The sequence below is a fragment of the Anomaloglossus baeobatrachus genome, chromosome 2, assembly GCF_048569485.1.
Source record: "Anomaloglossus baeobatrachus isolate aAnoBae1 chromosome 2, aAnoBae1.hap1, whole genome shotgun sequence".
Classification (NCBI taxonomy): Eukaryota; Metazoa; Chordata; class Amphibia; order Anura; family Aromobatidae; genus Anomaloglossus; species Anomaloglossus baeobatrachus.
This window is the reverse complement of record NC_134354.1, coordinates 438,321,990-438,345,718: the sequence shown is the minus strand read 5'-3', so window position 1 is coordinate 438,345,718 and position 23,729 is coordinate 438,321,990.

Here is a 23,729-nt window from a genome sequence, read left to right as displayed (position 1 = left end):
CTTGTACTGTAAAGCTCTGCATATGTTTTGCAACACATCCATGTGGAAAAAATGCAACAAAAACACATTATGTGCAAACAGCCTTCAACTGAATTGGGAAGGGGGGAGTCACAGAGAGACTGATTATATTTATATAGTGGTAGAAATTATACTTAATGTGGGGCACAGTGCCGGCATATCCATTAATATTTTGAATGGTGGGTAGCCAATAGTATAAGGGTATGTGGGCACGTTGCGTTCATAACAGTGCGGAGAAGAACGCACCCTCTAAAACTGTAAACACTGCGTTTGTCAAAAAAATGCATCCAAAAAGCATGCATTTTGGATGTATTTTGTATGCGTTTTGGATGCATTTTTCGCAGTGCGTTCCCACGGCAATTGAGCTCTGTAATGCCCGCGGACAGCAGACAGTCGCGCGCTGAGAATGAACTCGGATGAACTCCACCCGACTTCATTGTCATACCGCGGCTCTGTCTGTGTGTCACGTCCTGATTAGCAGTCACCCGTGAAGGACTCACCGGTGACCGCTAATCCCCTGAGTGAAGTGAGCAGAGTGATTAGCAGTGCCGTCACTCAGGTTCCCCCCGGGCAGCTGGAGTCCTCCACTCGAGACCGCAACTCACCTGTGACATCATCGCTGATCGCGCAGCTCACTTCAGTCACTCGGGCGACTTGCTGTCACAGTTGGAGGATCCAGCGGTGGCCACGGGTTACCTGACTGATGTCATCGCTGATCGTGCAGCTCACTTCAATTGCTGTGTGGAGCTTACAGACTCGTTTGTGACCGCTCCTGTCAGCTTCATGTAGCAGAGCTGAGAGCGTCGTGGGATGTCATGTGGATTACGCCGGACCTGGATGGGTACTTGGGGGTTAATAAAGTGGTGAGAGAGGGTGAGTTTTTTTGTCTTTTATTACAAATAAAGGATTTTTTTGGGTGTATGTGTTTATTTTCTTTAACTTACAGGTTAATCATGGAAGGTATCTCGGGGAGACGCCTGCCATGATTAACCTAGTACTTAGTGGCAGCTATGGGCTGCTGCCATTAACTCCTTATTACCCCGATTGTCACCGCACCAGGGCAATTCGGGATGAGCTGGGTAGAGTCCCGGGACTGTCACATCTAATGGATGCGGCAATTCCGGGCGGCTGCTGGCTGATATTGTTAGGTTGGGGGGCTCCCCATAACGTGTAGCTCCCCATCCTGAGAATACCAGCCTTCAGCTGTGTGGCTTTACCCTGGCTGGTATCTAAATTGGGGGGTACCGCACGTCATTTTTTTTTTATTATTTATTTATTTATTTTACTGCACGATATAGACCCGCCCACCGGCGACTATGATTGGTTGCAGTGAGACAGCTGTCACTCAGCATGGGGGGGGGTGTCTGACTGCAACCAATCATAGGCGCTGGTGGGTGGGGAAAGCAGGGAATACGAGATTGAATAATGAACGGCCGGCATTTTCAAAAGAGGAAAACCCGGAGCTTTGTGACAGCCGTGCAGCGCAGGTGATCGGGGATTGGTGAGTATGAGAGAAGGGGAGAGACTGACCGACGGACAGAGAGAGGGACAGACAGAGAGAGAGACACCGACGGACAGAGAGAGAGAGACAGACAGAGCGACCAACTGACAGAGAAAGAGACCGACCGACAGACAGAGGGAGATTGATCGACATTCACAGACAGAGATTGACCGACATCGACAGAGAGAGACTGAAAAGACCTGCGTTTTGTTTATCAAAAAAGCATGCGGAACGCAACAAAAATGCAGTCCAAGTGCACTTTGGTTTCGTTTTGACCCACATCATTGATTTCAATGGGTGGAGAACGCAGCTACAACGTTCAAAAGAAGTGATATGCTGCTTTTTTTTCCACAGCGATTTTTGGAATCCAAAACGCTGTGTTTAAAAACACAGCATTCACATTGAATTTTCAGACTTCTCATAGACTTTGCTGGGGAAGCAGAAGGCATGCAATTTGGCACTGAAACGCTGTTCAAAACGCAGCGTTAACGCCGGAAAAAACACAACGTGCGCACATAGCCTAATAATAGTGTAATAGTGAGGAAAGACGCGGAATGGGACGCTGTCTACCATGAAGACCAGAAGAGACTAGACATGGTAGGAGCTGATGGAGAACTAGATGGAGAGTGTTGACGTAAGAGGAGGTGAACATATTCTTTTTTAAACCCTTTCCTGACCACAATTTTGCTAGATTTGCATGAACAAATCACAAAATATTCAGATTTTAGGTGAATTTGAATTAATTTTCTATAATTTAAGGTTAATTAGATTTGCTTTACTATATTTACATGATATATGCAACTGATCTGTTTGTAAACAGTGCTGAAAAGTTAGATCTCCCCCTTTTCTCTAGAAAGTGTAATTGCAGCTCCACAACTTTTTTTTTTCTATTCCTAATTAATATGTGAACATAAAAGCAGAGTACATGGTGTGAAAGGCTTGAATGTGTTAATGTGGCGCCCCTGACCTGGTCAGGCACCACTGAGTTCATTCCTTCACTGTACTTCACACTTGCACCGACCGGTTCACTAAGTCCGTTGAGCCACTTCATCCACTGGGGACACTAACACGTATAAAGGATCGCAACCTACAGGGCTCTCCCATCCGTGCCCAGGCCATCCAGACATATTCTTCTCCTAGAGGGCGCACTGACCTTCAGTTAGTGTGGAAGTCGTTGAGTATCACAAGCCAGGTAATATGGACACCAGACCCCCGACCGTCAGACTAAAACCCTCCTCTTATGGACGCAGTTCAACAATTCAGATAGATCTCACGTGTCACGCCCGCAGGGGTGACCCTTAAGGTCAGAATCTACAAATTAGGGCTCTTATCAGCAAATCTTCTCAGTGACTCTCCTGCTGTCTACTTTCTATCTCACCCTTTTATACTTGCTGTGCTCCTCCTCTTCCTTAAATCTTTCTCTGCTCACCCAGATGCCAGGACAGCCATGCTACCACACTGCCACCTGGTGGCCATTGACATAACATACCATACAACATATACATTACGCAGCATTATACTTAACCTTGGATGTGCCAGCTACTTCTGCAGGAGTGAGCATAACCCTGAAGCCCCTACATTTCCCCCTTCCTTAAGCTGATTACATACAGGGGCCGGCACATACACTTGACCCACCACCTAGCCCAGCAGATACACCAACGCTTACCGAGCAGCTTTCCCTAGCTGCTGCAGGGGTCCAGGTTAACGTCCTCTGCGGCTGCGTCCTGCAAATCAGCACTTACGTTTTCTACCCTACAATGTCTCATCACTCATGTACATATACACACACCAATATTTCACCATGCAAATACCTTTAATAATAACACTATAGCCTAGAAGGCCTAGCTTCTTATTCTTCAGGCAAGCTGCCCCGCATAAAACCGCATAGAAACAAAACCCGAAAAAAAATCAACCGAAACCGAACCATGATGAATACTTTATAAGTTCTCAGGAAACAGGTCCTGCTCCCTGGGCACCATCTTGAACATTACAAACAGGTAACTGTCCCGCTGCTGTCCAGCTCAGCAACCTCCCCCTTCCCTTCCTTGAGGCTGGCAGCCCAGGGGTAAACATTAATGAAACTGAGTACCGAGAGCCAACGTCATCGGCTCAGTCCTGGCTTCCCAGATTGAGATTTACCACGGCATTGTTCCCCTGGGAGATTCCTAAGACAGCCGTTGTTGCAGATATCTCGTGTACCTACACCCGGCCGGAGTTGCCTCCACTGGGCAGCGCCAACTGTGCCCAAACTTGCGGCTCTTGGGCCCTCTTCCTGTGGATGACCCATTGGATCCATTCTGAGCCATCCTCCAGACACCCCTTCTTTATAGGAGACACACAGGCCACAGAGTACTGATGGTCCAGTTTCTGCATTGCCTCCTTCTTCCGCGCCACCTTTTCTGTAGCCCATTCAGCCTCCTCCTGAGCCTGCTGGACCTACTCTTGGGCCCAATTTCCCCACCTCTCTGGTGGCCCACGCAGCCACGTTATCAGGGGCTGCCGGCTTCCCTTCTGCGGGACTCACCACTTTACTGAGCCAGTCCTGGAGTCCACCTGGGCACCGCTCCACCGTGGGGTCCAGGAGCGCTTCCCACGCCCGGCGTCCACTTTCACGGGTGAGGTGGCCCAATCATCTGGCCTCCCACACCGGTTCAGGACCAGGCCTCCTCTCCATCTCTGCAAGCGTCTGGGCTTGTTCTGATTTCCAGGGTACAGGCTGGAAATTTCATGTACCCGGCCACTCCTGTGGGGTGCAGTCTTTTCTTTAGGCCGCACCCAGCTTTTTCCTTTTTGTCCCACCAGCCGCATTCTGCAATGTAGCTGGAGGTGGAGTTTCCTTCCAAGCTTCACCCTCCTGGGTTGACCGACAATCACTGTACCTCCAGGCAGTGGGCCAGAGATTAGCGCCCTTGCGCCTTTGCTCCACCCATGCTGGGCTTATCGCTCTTCCCTGGTGACTGCCGTCATCTTGACTCCTCTTAGCTGCATACGGACAGGAATACTTCCTCTTCTCAAGCCGTGCAGGCAGGACAAGACATGGGAGTCTATCCTGCCGATTATGCCAAAATGTAGTGGCGGGAATGGGGCAGGCAGTGGTAGTAGTCGTGATAGCAGGGGTCAACAGGCCGCAGAGCAGCCGTCCATTAACCCCTCACCTCCCCGTTGCCGCACTACACACAGGAGAACTCTGAAACCATTCAGGCGACATTGCTTTCCTCGCTTACAGCAAATAAAGTCCTGACACTGTTTAATCAAACGTGCAAACTTTATTTTCCTTTAACTTCTGGATTACTTCGGTCCGCGCTTCGCCGGTACCAGTACACTTCCCATAGGGGTTCCTTTCACTCGTTCTTCTCATACACAATTTAGCAGCAGTCGGTATCCCAGGTACCTGGGTTCTGTCTGACATCTCTAGGCCTCTCATTCCTTCACTATACTTCACACTGGCACCGACCAGTTCATTAAGTCCACTGAGCCACTTCAACTCACCCACAGGATATGCTAACACGTATGAAGGACCACAACCGACAAGGCTCTCCCATCTATGCCCAGGCCATCCAGACATACCCTTCGCCTAGAGGGCGCACTGACCTTCAGTTAGTGATGAAGTCGTTGAGTATCACGAGCCAGGTAATATGTATACCAGACCCCCGACCATCAGACTAAAACCCTCTTCTTAGGGACTCAGTTCAACAATCCAGATGGATCCCGCGTGTCACGGCCACAGGGGTGACTGTTAGGGTCAGAATCTACAAATTGGGGTTCTTATCAGAAAATCTCCTGACGGACTCTCCTGCTGTCTACTTCCTATCTCACCCTTTTATACATGCTTTGCTCCTCCTTTTCCTTAACTCTTTCTCTGCTCACCCAGTGCCAGGACAGCCATGCTACCTCACTGCCACCTAGTGGCCATTGACATAACATACCATACAACATATACATTACACAGCATTATACATAACCTTGGCTGTGCTGGCTACTTCTGCAGGGGTGGGCATAACCCTGATCCCCCTACATCCACATATACTGGCCTTGCAGTAGTAGAGATAAATTAAGTGATATGCTGGACCTAGGATGATACTGTCAAATAAAAGGAGTGCTTGAAAAAAATGATTGAGAGTAGTGATGGGCAGACCCGGACTGTAAAAGTCTAGAACCGATTGGGTTACCCGAGTTCCGGGCTCGGAATTCTCAGGGAATTCCGGGTATTGATCCAGATCTGGCACCCGGATAATAAAAAAATTAGGGAAAAATACAGAAAAAAATAAAGTGAGTGCTTCATACTTACCGAGGCCCCGGCGTAGCTGTAACTGCTCCCGCGGCAGCTTATTCTACTTCTGGGGCCACACATTAGCCTTCATACATATGCCCTGCTTCACCTGCACACTACATCATGGTGTAAAAAAAAATAATTGGCCTTGGTTCCCCCCATATTATCATACCCAGCACAGATGAAGCATACGACTACAGGCTGCAGCCCGCAGCCACGCGCTTATCTTAGCTGTGTATCAAAATAAGAGGTACCGCATGTGGCTTTTTTTTAATTATTTAAATAAATTATTTTAAAAAACGGCATGTGGTCCCCCCTAATTTTGATACCCAGCCAATATAAAGCCTGACACCTGGGGGCTGGTATTCTCAGGCTGGGAAGACCCATGCTTATTGGCCCCTTCAGTCTAAAATTAGCATCCTGCAGCCACCCAGTATTGCTGCATCCATTAGCTGTGAGAATTCTTTATTTGAAATAAAATGCAAAAAAGCACCCTTCTTCACCACTTTATTAACCCCAAAAACACCACTGCAGGTCCGACGTAATCCACACGAGGGCCCACAACGATTCCAGCTCTGTTACAGCTGAAGTCACAACAAGCCATCATGAAACATGACCATCCGCTGTGGACTTCAGGCAGATAATGAGCCACAGCAATGAGCAGTGATGTCACTCAGATTATTTGTGGTTACAGCTGGTGGTTCCCACGGCCCTCCACCTGTAACCGCAGGCAACCTGACATCAGGAAACCTTCAGAGGTGTGGTCATTGAGTTTAATGAAGTCACCTGAGGTCAGATTACCTGCAGTCAGAGGTGCAGGGCCGTGGAAACCTCCAGCTGTGACCGCAACTAACCTGAGTGACGTCACCGCTCATCGGTGCTCAATCTCTGCCTGAAGTCGAGAGCGGGCAGTCATGTTCCATGGTTGCTCGGTGTGACATCATATTTTTAAGCAGGGAGAGCAATAAGCATGTGTCTTCCCAGCCTGAGAAAACCAGCCCCCATCTGTCGGACTTTATCTTGGCTGGTTATTAAAATTGGGGGACTGAATGCTGTATTTATTTTAATTCCTCTTATTTTGATACACAGCCAAGATAAGCACATGACTGGGGGCTGCAGTGTGTAGCCGTATGCTTTATCTGTACTGGGTATCATAATATGGGAGGACCCTGCACCAAATTTTTATTTATTCGTTTTTTTTGGTTTTTTTTGTAAATCAAATTTTGTTTATTTGAAAAAGGTATCTCCAAATCATGAAACATGTATGAACATCTATGAACAATTAACAAGGAGAGAAACAGCACTCCCCTTATTATATTTATTTGTTTTTATACCACGATAGACGCACACAGTGTCTGTGATTGGAAGCAGTCAGACACGCTGCCACTCAGGGGGCGCGTATGACTGCAACCAATCACAGACGCCAGTGGACGGGGAAAGCTGTGCATATGCAGTGAAGGTAATGAGCGGTCCCGGAAGGGAATGAGCGGCCGGAACAGTTACAGGTGCGCCAGAGACTCAGTAAGTATAGCCTGCTTGCTCCTATCAAACTATTCCTTCTACCACTATTTTTAATCACTGGATTCTGGTCCCCATAGACTTATATGATTTCTATAAATCACATTCCCTTTGATAGAACTGTAAAATGCTCATTTTTGATAAAAATCCCCATTGTCAAAATCTCACAAAAAGCTCATTTTGGGAATGTAGCCTAAGGCCACGTGGACATGTTGAGTATTTGGTGGGTTTTTTACCTCAGTATTTGTAAGGCCACGTGCACACATTGAGTATTTGGTGAGTGTATTACCTCTGTATTTATAAGCCAAAATCAGGAGTGGGTAAGACATACAGAAGTGGTGCTCGTGTTTCTATTACACATTTCCTCTGATTGTTCCAGTCTTGGTTTTTCATTACAAATACTGAGGTAAAATACTCTCCAAATACTCAGTGTGTGCATGTGGTCTTGGTCATCAAATTTATGTATGAGAAAGCCAAGATGATTATCCATAACATAAAGATAATCTCATATTTGAAACTGTACTGGATGGTGAGATATGGAGCCTGAAAGTCAAATGTTCAAAACATTGTTACCCTTTTGCTTGTCACTGTAATTCATCACCAATATTCCTCCATATAGTATAATTCAGAGCCTATAGTCCTCCATGTAATATAATGTACCCTTCATAGTCCTCCATATAGCTATATAGTATGATGCACCTCCCATAGTCCTCCACATAATATAATGCACCATCATAACCTTCCATATAACAAAATGCACCTTTCATAGTCTTCTATATATTATGTGCCCATAGTCCTCCATATAGTTTAATGCACCCCCATAGTCCTCTGTATTGTATAATGCACAACCCATAGTCCCTTATATTGTATAATACCCCCCTTAGTCCTCCATATAGTATAATGCTACCCATAGTCCTCAATTTAATATAATGAACCCTCCATAATCCTCCATATATAATGCACCCCCATAGTCCTCCATATAGTATAATGCACCTCCATATATAATGCACAGTATGTAGTCTTCCATATAGTATAATGCACAGAATATAGTCTTTCATATAGTATAATGGAAAGTCCATAGTCCTTCAAATAGTATAATGCACAGCCCATAGTCCTTCATATAGTATAATGCATAGCCCTTAGTCCTCCATATAGTATATTGCATAGCCCATAGTCATCCATGTAGTGTCATGGCCACCGTGTACTCACTGATTTAAGAAAGATAAATATTCACCCCCACGGCTCCGTTCTTGGCAGGGAATGTTCTGAAGCTGTGCCTTCACTGCTTTGCATAGCAGGCATTTTTAAGTAACGTCATTGTGCCTGCTGCACTATGCTGTCTGATCTCAGATACAGTGGGAGAATGAAGAAGGAAGGAGCGGACAGCAGAGTGCTACCTCCCTCTTTCATCATTGCTTTCAACTGTATCAACATACACAATACTGATACAGTTTAAAGTGTGATGATAGGCAGGGGAAGGGGGGATGCCACACAAGAAACATCTCATGATGGGTAAAAACAGTTCACCATAAACCAGGCATGAACAGATGCTCCCTGCTGGATTTCAAACAGAGAGGTGAAAAGAATTATCAGAAAAGTTGTCCAGCAGCCAAGCACCACCTGTCGAGAGCTACAAAGAGACCTGGAATCAGAAGGTAAAATTGTTTAAAGAAAACAATACGTGATGCACTCAACCCACATGGTGTGTATGCAGGCTCACCAGACATGACTCTGTTGCTAAAGAAAATTCATGTTCAAGTGCATTTAAGATTTGCCAAACAACATTTAGACAAGCCTGTGAAATACTGGGAGAATATAGTCTGGTTAGATGAGACCAAAATGTAACTGTTTGGATACCACAATACAAACTATGGAGGCCAAAAGGCACTGTATATCACCCCAAAAACACCATAGCAACAGTGAAGTTTGACTTGACAGATGTCCAGAAGGCAGTCATTGACGCACTCCACAAGGAGGGTAAGCCACAAAAGGTCAGTGCTAAAGAAGCTGGCTGTTCACAGAGTGCTGTATCCAAGCATATTAATGTAAAGTTGAGTCTGAGGAAATATTGTGGTAGAAAATGGTGCACAAGCAATTGGGATAACCGCTACCATGATAGGATTGTTAAGAAAAGGCCATTCAAAAATTTGGGGGAGATTCACAAGGAGTGGACTGCTGCTGGAGTCAGTGCTTCAGGAGCCACCACACACAGACGTATCCAGGACATGGGGTACAACTGTCACATTCCTTGTGTCAAGCCACTCATGACCAATAGACAGGGCCGTATTTGGGGTTTTTGCTGCCCTAGGCACTGTCAGTGGTGGCGCCCCCTTCTGATCAGTCAGATTACGGGTATGTGCACACAGCTTTTTTTTTTTTTTTTTTTTTTAGACAGATCCGCCCTATAACCCGCCCAAAAAACCCAAACTCTAAATATTAAAGAAATTAACTCATACACTGCAGTGTAAAACAACTTGCTGTCCATATGTTCAGTCTTTGGAGTTTTTTTTAAGCGCGTCAGGTTTCCTCAGACATGAAGCGGCTGACAGTGACCGGTCCATTATATGGCGCCTACTGCTTGGATGCCGCTTACTAGTTGTGACCGGTCCATTATATGGCGCCTACTGCTTGGATGCCGCTTACTAGTTGTGACCGGTCCATTATATGACGGCTTCTGCTTGGATGCTGCTTACTAGTTGTGACCGGTCCATTATATGGCGGCTTCTGCTTGGATGCCGCTTACTAGTTGTGACCGGTCCATTATATGGCGCCTACTGCTTGGATGCCGCTTACTAGTTGTGACCGGCCATTATATGGCGGCTTCTGCTTGGATGCCGCTTACTAGTTGTGACCGGTCCATTATATGGCGCCTACTGCTTGGATGCCGCTTACTAGTTGTGACCGGCCATTATATGGCGGCTTCTGCTTGGATGCCGCTTACTAGTTGTGACCGGCCATTATATGGCGGCTTCTGCTTGGATGCCGCTTACTAGTTGTGACCGGCCATTATATGGCGGCTTCTGCTTGGATGCCGCTTACTAGTTGTGACCGGCCATTATATGGCGGCTTCTGCTTGGATGCCGCTTACTACTTCATTTAAAAAATAAGTAAAATCCAGTAGCTAAAAAGATGTTGGAAAAAACAACCAAGAAGCCACAGCAAAAAAAAAATAAATATTTGCTTCAGGATAAAATGATGACTGTCCTGAAGTGTTTTCTGTCTGAATAATTCCGGGGGTTCACAGACATCTACAAGACGTGTGCACATTCTCTGATAGAGCCCAGAGCCTTCAGATAGTAGTTAAGACCTCCATACACATTAACCTAAAGTTGTATAAACCCGCCAATATCGACAGGTTCTGCTGAAAGCCCAATGTGAATGGGGGCTCTAACTTCTGATTGTCAGGGGAATAAGGATCCAGAATGTCCAATTATGGAGTGTAGATCCTATTATCCTTTAAATGATAAGCTGCTGTCGGAGATGTCCAGCAGCGGCTCTAATAAAGAACACAGAAACAATTGGCAGAATGAGTGCTCCTGTGAGAGCCGAGCAAGATAGCTGCCGGCCTAAAAATCAGACTATAGTGTATGGGGGCTTTAGTCTATTACTTATTCGGCTGACAGACATGCAGATAGCTGTATTTTAGTCCAGCACGCTGACCCTATGTTTTAGGATCAAGACTGATAAGGTAAAGATTACAACAGCCACATGACTATCACCAGAACCACCATCAGTACAGTAATACATAACTAAAACCACACTACATACAAGAATACGTAACCAAAACCACAGTTAGTACAGTAATACATCAACAGAACTACTGTCAATACAGTAATATCACCAAAACCACCCTAAATACAATAATACATCACCAAACCCACCCTGAAGACAATACATCGCCAAAACCACCATCAGTACATGAATACATTGCCAACTTCACACAGCAATCAAGTGCAGTGTCAGGTTAGACCCATATACATCTATGTATTGCATTAACGTACAACTCTCAGTATGTCCTTAACAATGGTAAGGAGATGCTGGTAGTTGTTACCAGCCATCATTAGACTGTGGACCATATAAGAACCACAATACTGATTAGTCCCAGGCAGTAGACTTAACTTTTGGACGAGATCTTATAGGTTTAGGTCCATTAATTCTGAGGAGATTAGTAGGGCAGAGGTGGGCTCAGTAGGGAGAAGGGGCATCATGGGGTGGGACTTGAGACCCCCACCAATTGCTCAAAAGACCTCTTAAGTGCACAGCTCAGGAGACAGGACTATGAAATTTTACTCCCGGAATCCATTCTGTCTGCATGTTCTGGTTCTGGGAAACACTCGGGGCCACGGTAGTCGGACCCCCAGCGATTGGAAAGTTATTCCCCATCCCAAGGATAGGGGGTAAGTTCCCAATGTGAGAAAACCCCTTTAAAAGCAGCATTCACACTGCAGCCAAAGATGGGAAACTGATTTATCTAAACAGTGTCCATCACCCGATGCACGAGCAAAAAACTCATTCGTCAGGTGAGATGATTTTTAAGCTGACTTAAAGGGAATCTGTCACCCCAAAATGACACCTAGACTGCAGAAATATTTATATGGGGGACATGATCTGTGGAGAAATAAACCCACCCATATAGTTCAGCTTAAAAGGAACTGGTCACGACCTTTAATATTAAACTGCTCCATTGTCTTGTTAGTCAGAAAATGTGCATCACTTAATGTTGCGTCACTAACAAGAGGGGGGGCAGTTTAGAATTGAAAAAGGGTGTAACAGGTTCCCTTTAATGTTCACTGAAAAAGCCACATTTGATATGAAAATGAGGACATTTCTGCGCGGCCTAAGCCTGGTGCACCAATACCACCGAATATAGGAAAATACTAGCCAGGCCTTTGTCTTGATTAATAGTGATCCATTGGTGAGAGTGAGCACCGCAACACCAGATCTCCTGACTGCACCGAACCCAACACTGCGGCACCCTCCAAGCGTCAGTGCGGGTGTGCACACAACACAGGAGGAGCACAGCGGCACACTCCAAGCGTCAGTGCATGTGTGCATCCAACACAGGAGGAGCACAGCGGCACACTCCAAGCGTCAGTGCGGGTGTGCATCCAACACAGGAGGAGCACAGCGGCACACTCCAAGCGTCAGTGCGGGTGTGCACACAACACAGGAGGAGTACAGTAAGGAGGGGGACACGGCGCTGTGATGTGCTGTCTGCTCACTTCAACAACCTTCCTCATTGAATCGGCAGTCAAATACAGGCAGCAACCAGGTGTCAGAACGTACCTGCATCACACTGCAGGCGCACCCACGCGGACACTGCAGTCACACTGCAGGCGCACCCACGCGGACACTGCAGTCACACTGCAGGCGCACCCACGCGGACACTGCAGTCACACTGCAGGCGCACCCACGCGGACACTGCAGTCACATTGCATGCGGACACTGCAGTCACATTGCACGCGCACCCACGTGGACACTGCAGTCACATTGCATGCGGACACTGCAGTCACATTGCATGTGGACACTGCAGTCACATTGCATGCGGACCCACGCGGACACTGCAGTCACATTGCATGCACACCCACGCGGACACTGCGGTCACATTGCAGGCGCACCCACGCGGACACTGCAGTCACATTGCATGCACACCCACGCGGACACTGCAGTCACATTGCAGGCGCACCCACGCGGACACTGCAGTCACATTGCACGCGGACACTGCAGTCACATTGCAGGCGCACCCACGCGGACACTGCAGTCACATTGCATGCGGACACTACAGTCACATTGCATGCGGACCCACGCGGACACTGCAGTCACATTGCATGCGGACACTGCAGTCACACTGCAGGCGCACCCACGCGGACACTGCAGTCACACTGCAGGCGCACCCACGCGGACACTGCAGTCACACTGCAGGCGCACCCACGCGGACACTGCAGTCACATTGCATGCGCACCCACACTGACACTTGGAGTGCTACTCTGCTCCTCCAGTGTCAGGACACGTGCAGAAATGCTAAGTGATTTTAGACAGCACTGACTCTCACCTAAGGACGAGGGACTGTCTTTAATATGCAAATAGGACGGTGCACATCTGCACCAAGACATCGGCCGCACCAGGGGGACAGAACAGTCTGCATATATATAATAAAATATTAAGTTAAAACTGTATATGCCAGAGCGACGTCCCCTGTATAAATGTGTCTGCAAATTAATTGGCATTTTGGGAGTAAAAGTAAAATGTCATCGCTCTTAGCAACACATTGTCCTGCGTCTCCCAAGACTCCCCTCTTGTTTGGTCTGCTGCAGCACATACTGCAATGGTGCCCGTATAGGGAATCTGTCACCAGGTTTTGCTCCCCCATCTGAGAGCAGCATAATGTAGAGACAGAGCCCCTGATTCCAGCGATGTGTCACTTACTGAGCTGTTTGCTGTCATTTTCTCTGCTGCAGATCTCGCAGTTATACAGAGCTCATGAATATGCTGGACTACCTGCAGCACACCAAGTAGTCCTGTAATGATAACATCACTGTTTAATCAGCAGTAGTTATCAAAACTACACTAAGCAGCCCAGTAAGTGACAACACTGGAATCAGGATCTCTGCCCCTACATTATGCTGCTCTCAAATTAGGTGGCAAAAACCTGGTGACAGACTCATAATTCTCACTAAAGAGTAACCACCCTAAGTAAGCCAAGGCTGTGCCCAAGAATAAGTAATTGCCCATCACTGAGCTCACAGCACAAAGAAAGAATGGCCGGAGCACTGACCCCCCCCTCCCCCCGGGCATGTGTGGAGGCCAGCATGACACTGATTGGAGTGGAGGTCATGATGTCACGGGTAGGGGAGGGGGAGTAAGTCAGGGTATAGTAAAAAGGTGAAGCTGGGGGAGGAGCGGCACTTTTCCCGCTCTGGGACACCAGTGAGAGTCCCCATCCCTGTACCTGCTATGGACGCCGGGGATCAGCTCCTGGAGCGGCTGGGACCATCCCCCCAGGTGGCTGCAGAGCCTGATAGCAAGGATCTTCGGTGGGAGTCCGGGGGGGGGGCAGGGACGGCACCCCTGCGACAGCGGCGCCCCCGGAGGTCTGGACTGGCAGAGAGGCGGTCACCTGACCTGACTCCCAGGGCCCAGCGTCGCCACAGAAGCCCCCTCCGGGGACCCTCCAGGCCGGACGCCGCGAGCTGCGAGGTCCGGCAGGCCCCGGCCTGGGAGGAATTCAGACGGGCGGCTGGGCCCGGCGGCAGTCGGCAGGCCTACGCTGGAGTTGGGGGCGGGGCCTGCTGCTGCCTTGTTGGCGAGTGACGTCGGCGGTGCGGCGGGGCGCTCTGGTGATGTACCGGCCGAGCGCCCTGAGCCTCTCCTCCCTGCAGCGATAGTATCCCGGATGGATCCCTGTGAGGTGGGTGGAGCCAGGCGGCTGCGGTCGGAACTACATCGGGCCTGGCATTCAGGGCCTGCGGCTACAGAGGCCCTGTCTGGGCGAGGGGCCACATGGAGCGGAGCAGGGGGGGCCGTGCTTGGAGAGCCCTGAGGATAATATGCAGCTCCCCCTGTTGGTCGGCGCTACTGATTGTCATGTCCAGGATATGCGGCCGGCGGGGCCTCGGGCCGCGCGGCTAAAACAGCAATGGAGCAGAGTCGGATGGGAGGAGCCAAGTCATGCTAGATCGGCAGGAGGGACGTCAGGATACAGGTGGTCCGGCTGGCGAGGTTATACCTTTGTGCAGCCTGGTGAGTATGATTACATGTTTTGTTTGTCTTCACATGCTGTTTAGGTACACAGTAAAGGGGGGGTGACGGGTCAGCTGGGGTTCGGTTTGGGGGTGCCAGCGGGTGTTAGGGGGAATGCGTTGAGTGGGGAGTTGTCAGAATTGAAGTTGCGTTCGCCAGTTGCGGGCCCGGATTAGGGGCCAGGAAAACCCGGCGCCAGTGGCGGCTTGGGTTAATTTGTCCGTCATTGCGGCTAGTGAGTCCAGTTGGGAGTGTCTCTTCCCCAGTATTAGTGGCAGTTCAGACTGAAAGGAGTAAGGAGGTGGCAAAAATTTATTTTGACAAAGGGGGAAAAGACGATAGCAAGAAGGAAGATGGGGAGAAGTGGCGATGGCACTTGATTCCTCAGACTTATGCTAATAGGTTTAAGGCGTTGCAGTTTGGGCAAGAGTAATTGGCGACAGGCGCCAGAGAATAGTTTTCAGTGGTTTTGCTATATGGGCTCGATTGGTGAGGCCTATAGGATTTATGGGGGGTAGACCTGGATCCGTTATGAGGAGCAGTGTCATCAGAGGATGGCGACCGTCCATCCATAAGATGGGATCAGAAGGATATAGGCTTGTGGTTGCGGGTGATGGCGGCAGCCAGATATGGGCAGTCATTTCAGGGCGGGGCAGGGTTCCCCGGCCGGTCGGGAAGCTGGGGTGCCGGTGGTCAGTACGGACAGACAGGGTCCTAGAAGTCAAGTTCGTGTTGGTAAGTTAATGAGGGGGAAGGCAAGTCAGTGCCACTTGTCGTTGTTTGGACATCTCCGCACCTATTGTAACGGAGCATCCCATGGGATGTCCAAGGGTCAGACACCGGTGAGCTTAGTTGCGATGCTGCCGTACCTAAATAGGGATCCTGTTAGGGCCAAAGCTGAGGTTTGAGGTTGGGTTTTGGGGAGGGTTTCAGGATTCCTTCCCCTGTTTTTGAAGTTCCAGGGACAACCAGGAATCTCCCTCGGTGTATCAGCATTTGGCGCTGGTAGGTGGAAAGTTAGGAAAGGAGGTGGCGTTGGGGAGAATGGGGGGCATAGTTAGTCACCCCCCTACCTTTTCTTATTTTGTGGTTTCGTCATTCGGGGGGGGGGGGCCCAAGGAGGAGCCAGGTAAAGTTCGGCTAATCCACCATTTGTCTCATCCCAGGGGTAGGTCAGCGAATGATGGTATACTGGCTGAGCTTCGTTAGGTGTTGTATACGTCGTTTGATGAGGCTACAAAGTAGGTAAAGAGTTGTGGGAGGGGTATGTTGATGGCAATAGATGGATATTGAGGCAGCTGTCCGGCTCTTACCAGTTCATCCAAAATTGTGTTCGTTATTAGTTTGTTTTTGGAAGGGAAATTGTTTTGGAGACCCCTGCTTGCCAATGGGTAGTGCAGTATCGTGCACATGTGTTGAAACCTTTTGTTCTTTTTTAGAATGGGGGGGGCGTGATGTTTCTGGTTTGGCATCACTGGTACCTTACCGGGATGAATTGTCGGTGTGTGGGATTGGCTGTTTCGGCACAGGCACAAGAATTCTAGCAGCAATGGAATGGATAGCGAGAGGCTTTGGGGTGCCTTTGGCACCTGGGGAAGAACTGTTCGGCCAAATACCTGTATTTAGTTTATGGCCATTGTAATTGACTCAGTGATTTGGGAGGTTCGGCTTCCTGACGACAGGTTGCCACGCTTAAGGTTGAGGTAGCAAGGGCATGCCGGGTGAGGAAGTTACAATTAAAGGAGGTTCAATCGCTATTGGGGGAAACTTGATTTTGCGTGTCGGGTAAGGTCAATGGGCCGAGTTTTCACGTCGGCTAGCTTGCGCGACAGCTGGAGTGCTTGCTCTTCACCCCTACATAAGTTTGTCGGAGGAACATTGAGCGGCCTTGTTGGTTTGGGGAGAATTTTTTGGGGAGCCGTACAATGGTGCTTCGTTGCTTAAGGATGAGGTAGTGGTTAATTTCAAATTGGAATTGTTTACGGATGCTGCGGGTGACTCAGGTTTCGGGGCCTTTTTTCAGGGTCAGTGATGTGCGGATTGGTGACCAGAAAGTTGGATGGCGGAGGGGTTGACAAGGAATGTGTCGCTATTGGAAATTTTTTCCGATGATGGTCGCACTCCATTTGGGGAGTGACCAGTTGTGGAATAAGTAGATCCGGTTCAACTGGGACAATATGGGGGTGGTGCTAGTGATTAATAACGGCTCGGCATATTTTACCCAAGTTGTTCGGGTGTTGCGGCGGTTGGTTTTTATTTGTTGGGAAATTAATACGGGTCACAGCAGCTCAGGTACCAGGTATAGAGGACCTAATAGCGGATTTCCTTTCCTGTTTCAGTGAGATTGTTTCCGGGATTTTGCGGTAGTGGCGGACGGCAGCAGCTTGTAGTCCCCTGCGCAGCTTTGGAGCGTGGTCTGCAAGCAGCAAGACCACGGATTCAGGCAGTTTGACTGGTACCACGTGGGCGGCGTATTAGGCCACATGGGTTCCTGGGAGTGGTGGTTGGGTGGTGGCATGATGAATGAGGATTCCCAGTTAGGACTGTTCCTGGGAAATCGGGGGAGTGGCGATAACAGGTTGGTCTTCCACGAAGTTGAGTCATTTGATTACAGGGTTGGCATTTGGTTTCTGGTTGCGAGGTGTACAGGATTGGGAACAAATTTTTGGGTAGTTCAGGCGTTGAAGGGTGTGCATAGGGGCCATAGGTAGACGGCCTGTGTGATTTAGCTTATTGGAATGTTTGGGTAGGGAATTAAGGTATCATTGTTGCGGTTGGCTTTTCGTTGGCGGTTTTTCGGGGCTTGGTGTATTGGCGAATTGGTATTTCCCAGGGTGACGTGCCCCGGGGGCTTGGGTAATAGTGACGTCCTATTTTTGGAGCATGGGGATCGAATTTTGGATCCAGAAATCAAAAATGGATAAAGTGGGGGCAGGCGGGTTCGTTTAGGGAAGGTTATGGCATCAGGTATGTGCCATTGGCAGTGCGTTTTGAGCTTTGCAAAGGTCCACCCGAGTCAGGATGGCCCATTGTTATGTCTCGAGGATGGGTCTTTTTGTCCAGATATTAGTTCATTAGTGTTTTGTGGGCATGTTTGGAATCATTGGGTCTGGTTGGCGAGGTTTGCGTTGCATTCTTTTCGTCTTGGGACGGCAGTGGAAACCTCTGGGTGTGGTCTCCCTGCTAAGACAGTTAAACAGATTGGTCGATAGAAGTCTCAGCGTTGTAAGTCGTGGGTTCGCAATGTTTCAGGGGCAATTGATCGGAAGACTGGTTCTGATGGAGGGGGGGGGTGGGGGGGGGTGTCATTCTTTGGGGTGGTATTGGAGCTACTTGGTAATTTTGTTAGTGCTTTGTTTTTCAGACACCCCCCCCCCCCCCCCCCCCCCCCGTTTTTCCAGCCTGGTCTGGATCTTGGGCCATTCTAATGTGTGCTGGGGAACACAGAGAGCGGATACGAGAAGGAACAGGAGACAGCTAAATTTTGTCGGAGGGATAGGGCTCCTGTCGGATGGGTTGGAATCAGGGGTATGGGGTGGAATACGGTGTTGCAGGGGGTGCATAACTATGCTCATTTGGGCAGGCCCCCTGACATTTTGGTTTTACGCGTCGAGGGACCTATTTGGGTGAGCGGCTTTCTCGGACTTTGATAAAGATACTAAGCATGACTTGTTGCGGTTATGGGTGTCTTTTCCAGGCGTGATAATTGTGTGGTGGGACATTGTTCCAAGAAGGGTTTGGGCGGAAAGCATGGTCTGTGGAGAAGCTGAATAAGGTGCGGGTGAAAGTTAATAGGGTTATATCAAAAAATGTGGGGGCTGCAACGTGGGAGTCGCAGCTCGGCTTTTTGAGCTGGAGCGAGAGGATGACGAATTTTGGTAGGCGGATGGGGTGCATTTGAATGCAGTACGGATTGATTGTGGGCACTTGGTTTGCAGGGAGGTATTGAGCGAGCTTTGCTATTGAGGGGGGGTCTCAGGCACTTGAAGGTTATCAAGGTGCCCTCGTTGTGGCAGGTTTTTGGTGGGTCCTTGAAGTTGGTTCTAAATTGGTTCGGGGAACCCATCCGGGTATGGATCCCCTCATTGGCAGAATGGTTGGTCACCTGGTGATTTTTGGGGGATCCCGACGGGGTATGTCGGGGCCCCCGTGGGTGTTTTTGGTGGTTAATGAAGGAATAACCCTTACACTTTGGTGCTCCTGAGCCAGTGTGGGTAACGGCTGGGAGCAATTTGGTTATATGGCTTGGTTATGGGAATCACCAGGGTTTTAGCTTCAAGGACCTTACCACAATGCAAAATTTTACATGTTATGTATTTGTTTAATAAATGGCTGCTATGGCCAAAATTATCCAAAGATAAATTGGTGTCTGAGTGGTTATTAGCAGATAAGGGGGAATTGGAAAAGGGGTGTGTGTGCCTAATTTTGGCCGGAATCTACAATTCCAGGGTCAAGAATGGCCGGAGCACTGACCCCCCCCTCCCCCCGGGCATGTGTGGAGGCCAGCATGACACTGATTGGAGTGGAGGTCATGATGTCACGGGTAGGGGAGGGGGAGTAAGTCAGGGTATAGTAAAAAGGTGAAGCTGGGGGAGGAGCGGCACTTTTCCCGCTCTGGGACACCAGTGAGAGTCCCACCCGCCCTCCCTAAAGACTTTGAGTTCGCAATGGGCTGCAAGTTTTGTGGGAGGCGATATGGAAGTTTATCGGGTCGTAGTGGCCTGGTGGCAGGTTTTTGGTGGGTCCTTGAAGTTGGTTCTAAATTGGTTCGGGGAACCCATCCGGGTATGGATCCCCTCATTGGCAGAATGGTTGGTCACCTGGTGATTTTTGGGGGATCCCGACGGGGTATGTCGGGGCCCCCGTGGGTGTTTTTGGTGGTTAATGAAGGAATAACCCTTACACTTTGGTGCTCCTGAGCCAGTGTGGGTAACGGCTGGGAGCAATTTGGTTATATGGCTTGGTTATGGGAATCACCAGGGTTTTAGCTTCAAGGACCTTACCACAATGCAAAATTTTACATGTTATGTATTTGTTTAATAAATGGCTGCTATGGCCAAAATTATCCAAAGATAAATTGGTGTCTGAGTGGTTATTAGCAGATAAGGGGGAATTGGAAAAGGGGTGTGTGTGCCTAATTTTGGCCGGAATCTACAATTCCAGGGTCATGACCCCACACCGCGTCACTTATAGTATACAGCCTCCACATTCTCTCCTATAACATTTCCACTACACTGCCCCCTCAAATGAAAACCCCACTGTCCTCACCACTGAAATATACCCTCCAGACCTTCCTCACTTATGAACTATGACCTCCACTGTCCCCACCTCTCCATGCAGCCCCCACTTCACTGCCCCCCTCATGATGTCCCCACTCTATAATGAGCCTTATGCTTCGCATTCTGTATACCCAGCCCTTCCAGGCTCCTAACTGAGCGCTCCCCATGCTGCCCCTTCTCCATATCAAGCCCCCTCCATACCAAGCCCACCATGGTTCCCCTTCCATACAGAGTACCCCCCCATGCTTTCCCATTCTCCACACCATGCCCCCCCCGTGCTACCCCATTCTCCATACCATGCCCCCCCCCGTGCTATCCCATTCTCCATACCATGCCCCCCCCGTGCTACCCCATTCTCCATACCATGCCCCCCCCCCGTGCTACCCCATTCTCCATACCATGCCCCCCGTGCTACCCCATTCTCCATACCATGCCCCCCCCCCATGCTACCCCATTCTCCATACCATGCCCCCCCCGTGCTACCCCATTCTCCATACCATGCCCCTCCCCCCCGTGCTACCCCATTCTCCATACCATGCCCCCCCCCCGTGCCACCCCATTCTCCATACCATGCCCCCCCGTGCTACCCCATTCTCCATACCATGCCCCCCCCGTGCTACCCCATTCTCCATACCATGCCCCCCCCGTGCTACCCCATTCTCCATACCATGCCCCCCCCCCGTGCTACCCCATTCTCCATACCATGCCCCCCCCGTGCTACCCCATTCTCCATACCATGCCCCCCCCCCGTGCTACCCCATTCTCCATACCATGCCCCCCCCGTGCTACCCCATTCTCCATACCATGCCCCCCCCCGTGCTACCCCATTCTCCATACCATGCCCCCCCCCCGTGCTACCCCATTCTCCATACCATGCCCCCCCCGTGCTACCCCATTCTCCATACCATGCCCCCCCCGTGCTACCCCATTCTCCATACCATGCCTCTCATTCTCCATACTGTAACTCCCATTTGCTATACTGTCCACCACCCTCCCTCATTTTCCCTCCCCCCCCCATTTTCCATTCTGCTCCATCCCCCATGCTGCGCCCCCACATCATGCTCCATCCCCATGTTGCGCCCCCACATCATGCTCCATCCCCATGTTGCGCCCCCACATCATGCTTCATCCCCCCCATCCTCCATGTTGCGCCCCCACATCATGCTTCATCCCCCCCATCCTCCATGTTGCGCCCCCACATCATGCTTCATCCCCCCATCCTCCATGTTGCGCCCCCACATCATGCTTCATCCCCCCCATCCTCCATGTTGCGCCCCCACATCATGCTTCATCCCCCCCATCCTCCATGTTGCGCCCCCACATCATGCTTCATCTCCCCCATCCTCCATGTTGCGCCCCCACATCATGCTTCATCCCCCCCATCCTCCATGTTGCGCCCCCACATCATGTTCCATCCCCCATCCTCCATGTTGCGCCCCCACATCATGCGGCATCCTCCCCCCAGCCTCCATGTTGCACCCCCACATCATGCTGCATCCCCCCCATCCTCCATGTTGCGCCCCCACATCATGTTCCATCCCCCCATCCTCCATGTTGCGCCCCCATATCAAGTTCCATCCCCCCATCCTCCATGTTGCGCCCCCATATCATGTTCCATCCCCCCATCCTCCATGTTGCGCCCCCACATCATGCGGCATCCCCCCCATCCTCCATGTTGCACCCCCACATCATGCTGCATCCCCCCCATCCTCCATGTTGCACCCCCACATCATGCTGCATCCCCCCCCATCCTCCATGTTGCACCCCCACATCATGCTGCATCCTCCCCATCCTCCATGTTGCACCCCCACATCATGCTGCATCCCCCCCATCCTCCATGTTGCGCCCCCACATCATGCTGCATCCCCCCATCCTCCATGTTGCACCCCCATATCATGCTGCATCCCCCCCATCCTCCATGTTGCACCCCCATATCATGTTCCATCCCCCCATCCTCCATGTTGCGCCCCCATATCATGTTCCATCCCCCCATCCTCCATGTTGCGCCCCCATATCATGTTCCATCCCCCCATCCTCCATGTTGCGCCCCCATATCATGTTCCATCCCCCCATCCTCCATGTTGCGCCCCCATATCATGTTCCATCCCCCCATCCTCCATGTTGCGCCCCCATATCATGTTCCATCCCCCCATCCTCCATGTTGCGCCCCCATATCATGTTCCAACCCCCCATCCTCCATGTTGCGCCCCCCCCCGGGTTGCTTGTTCGGCGCTGTCTTCGGCTGTAAAGCGCTTACCTGCTCCAGGCGGCATCTCCGGCGGCTGCACCTCCCGTTCTTCCTCGGCGGCGGCTCCATGTCCTGTCCTCCTCTGGACATCTTCCTCGGCGGCGGCTCCATGTCCCGTCCTCCTCTGCGCGGCGCTGCCTCACGCTCCTGTGACCTCTGCACAGTGAGCGCACGGCAGCACGTCGGGGCGGGGAGCTGATTACAGCTCCTCTGACCCCGGAAGTAAGTGCCGGCACGCTCACAGTTTCATTTATATTCGCGTGTTATAGACGCGACTATAAATGACTGTGCGCCCCCTCCCTCCTCCAAAAAGGCGCCGGATTTAATAAAGAGTTTGGAGGAGGGAGGAAGATTTAAAAAAAAAATTTATTTATTTTTTTTTTTTTTTAAATTTTGGTTTGGGCGCCGCCCCCCTGGGCACGTGCCCTCAAGTGCCTAATGGCAAATACGGCCCTGCCAATAGACAATACCAGAAGCATCTTACCTGGGCCAAGGAGAAAAAGAACTGGACTGTTGCTCAGTGGTCCAAGGTGTTGTTTTCAGATGAAACTAAATTTTGTATTTCATTTTGAAATCAAGGTCCCAGAGTCTGGAGGAAGAGTGGAGAGGCCACAATCCAAGTGGCCTGAAGTCTAGTGTGAAGTTTCCACAATCAGTGATGATTTGGGGAGCCATGTCATCTTCTGGTGTAGGTCCACTGTGTTTTATCAAAACGAAAGTCAGCGCAGCCATCTACCAGGAAATTTTAAAGCACTTCATGCTTCCCTCTGCCGACAAGCTTTTTGGAGATGGAAATTTCATTTTCCTGCAGGACTTTGCACCTGTCCACACTGCCAAAAGTACCAATACCTGGTTTAATAACCACAGTGTCACTGTGCTTGATTAGGGAGCAAACTCGCCTGACCTAAATCCCATAGAGAATCCATGGGATATTGTCAAGAGGAAGATGAGAGAACAATGCAGACGAGCTGAAGGCTGCTATCAAAGCAACCTGGGTTTCCATAACATCTCAGCAGTGCCACAGACTGATCGCCTTCATGCCACGCCACATTGATGCAGTAATTCATGCAAAAGGAGCCCTGACCAAGTATTGAGTGTATTCACTGTACATACTTTTCAGTAGGCGCCAACTTTTCTGAATTTAAAATATTTTTT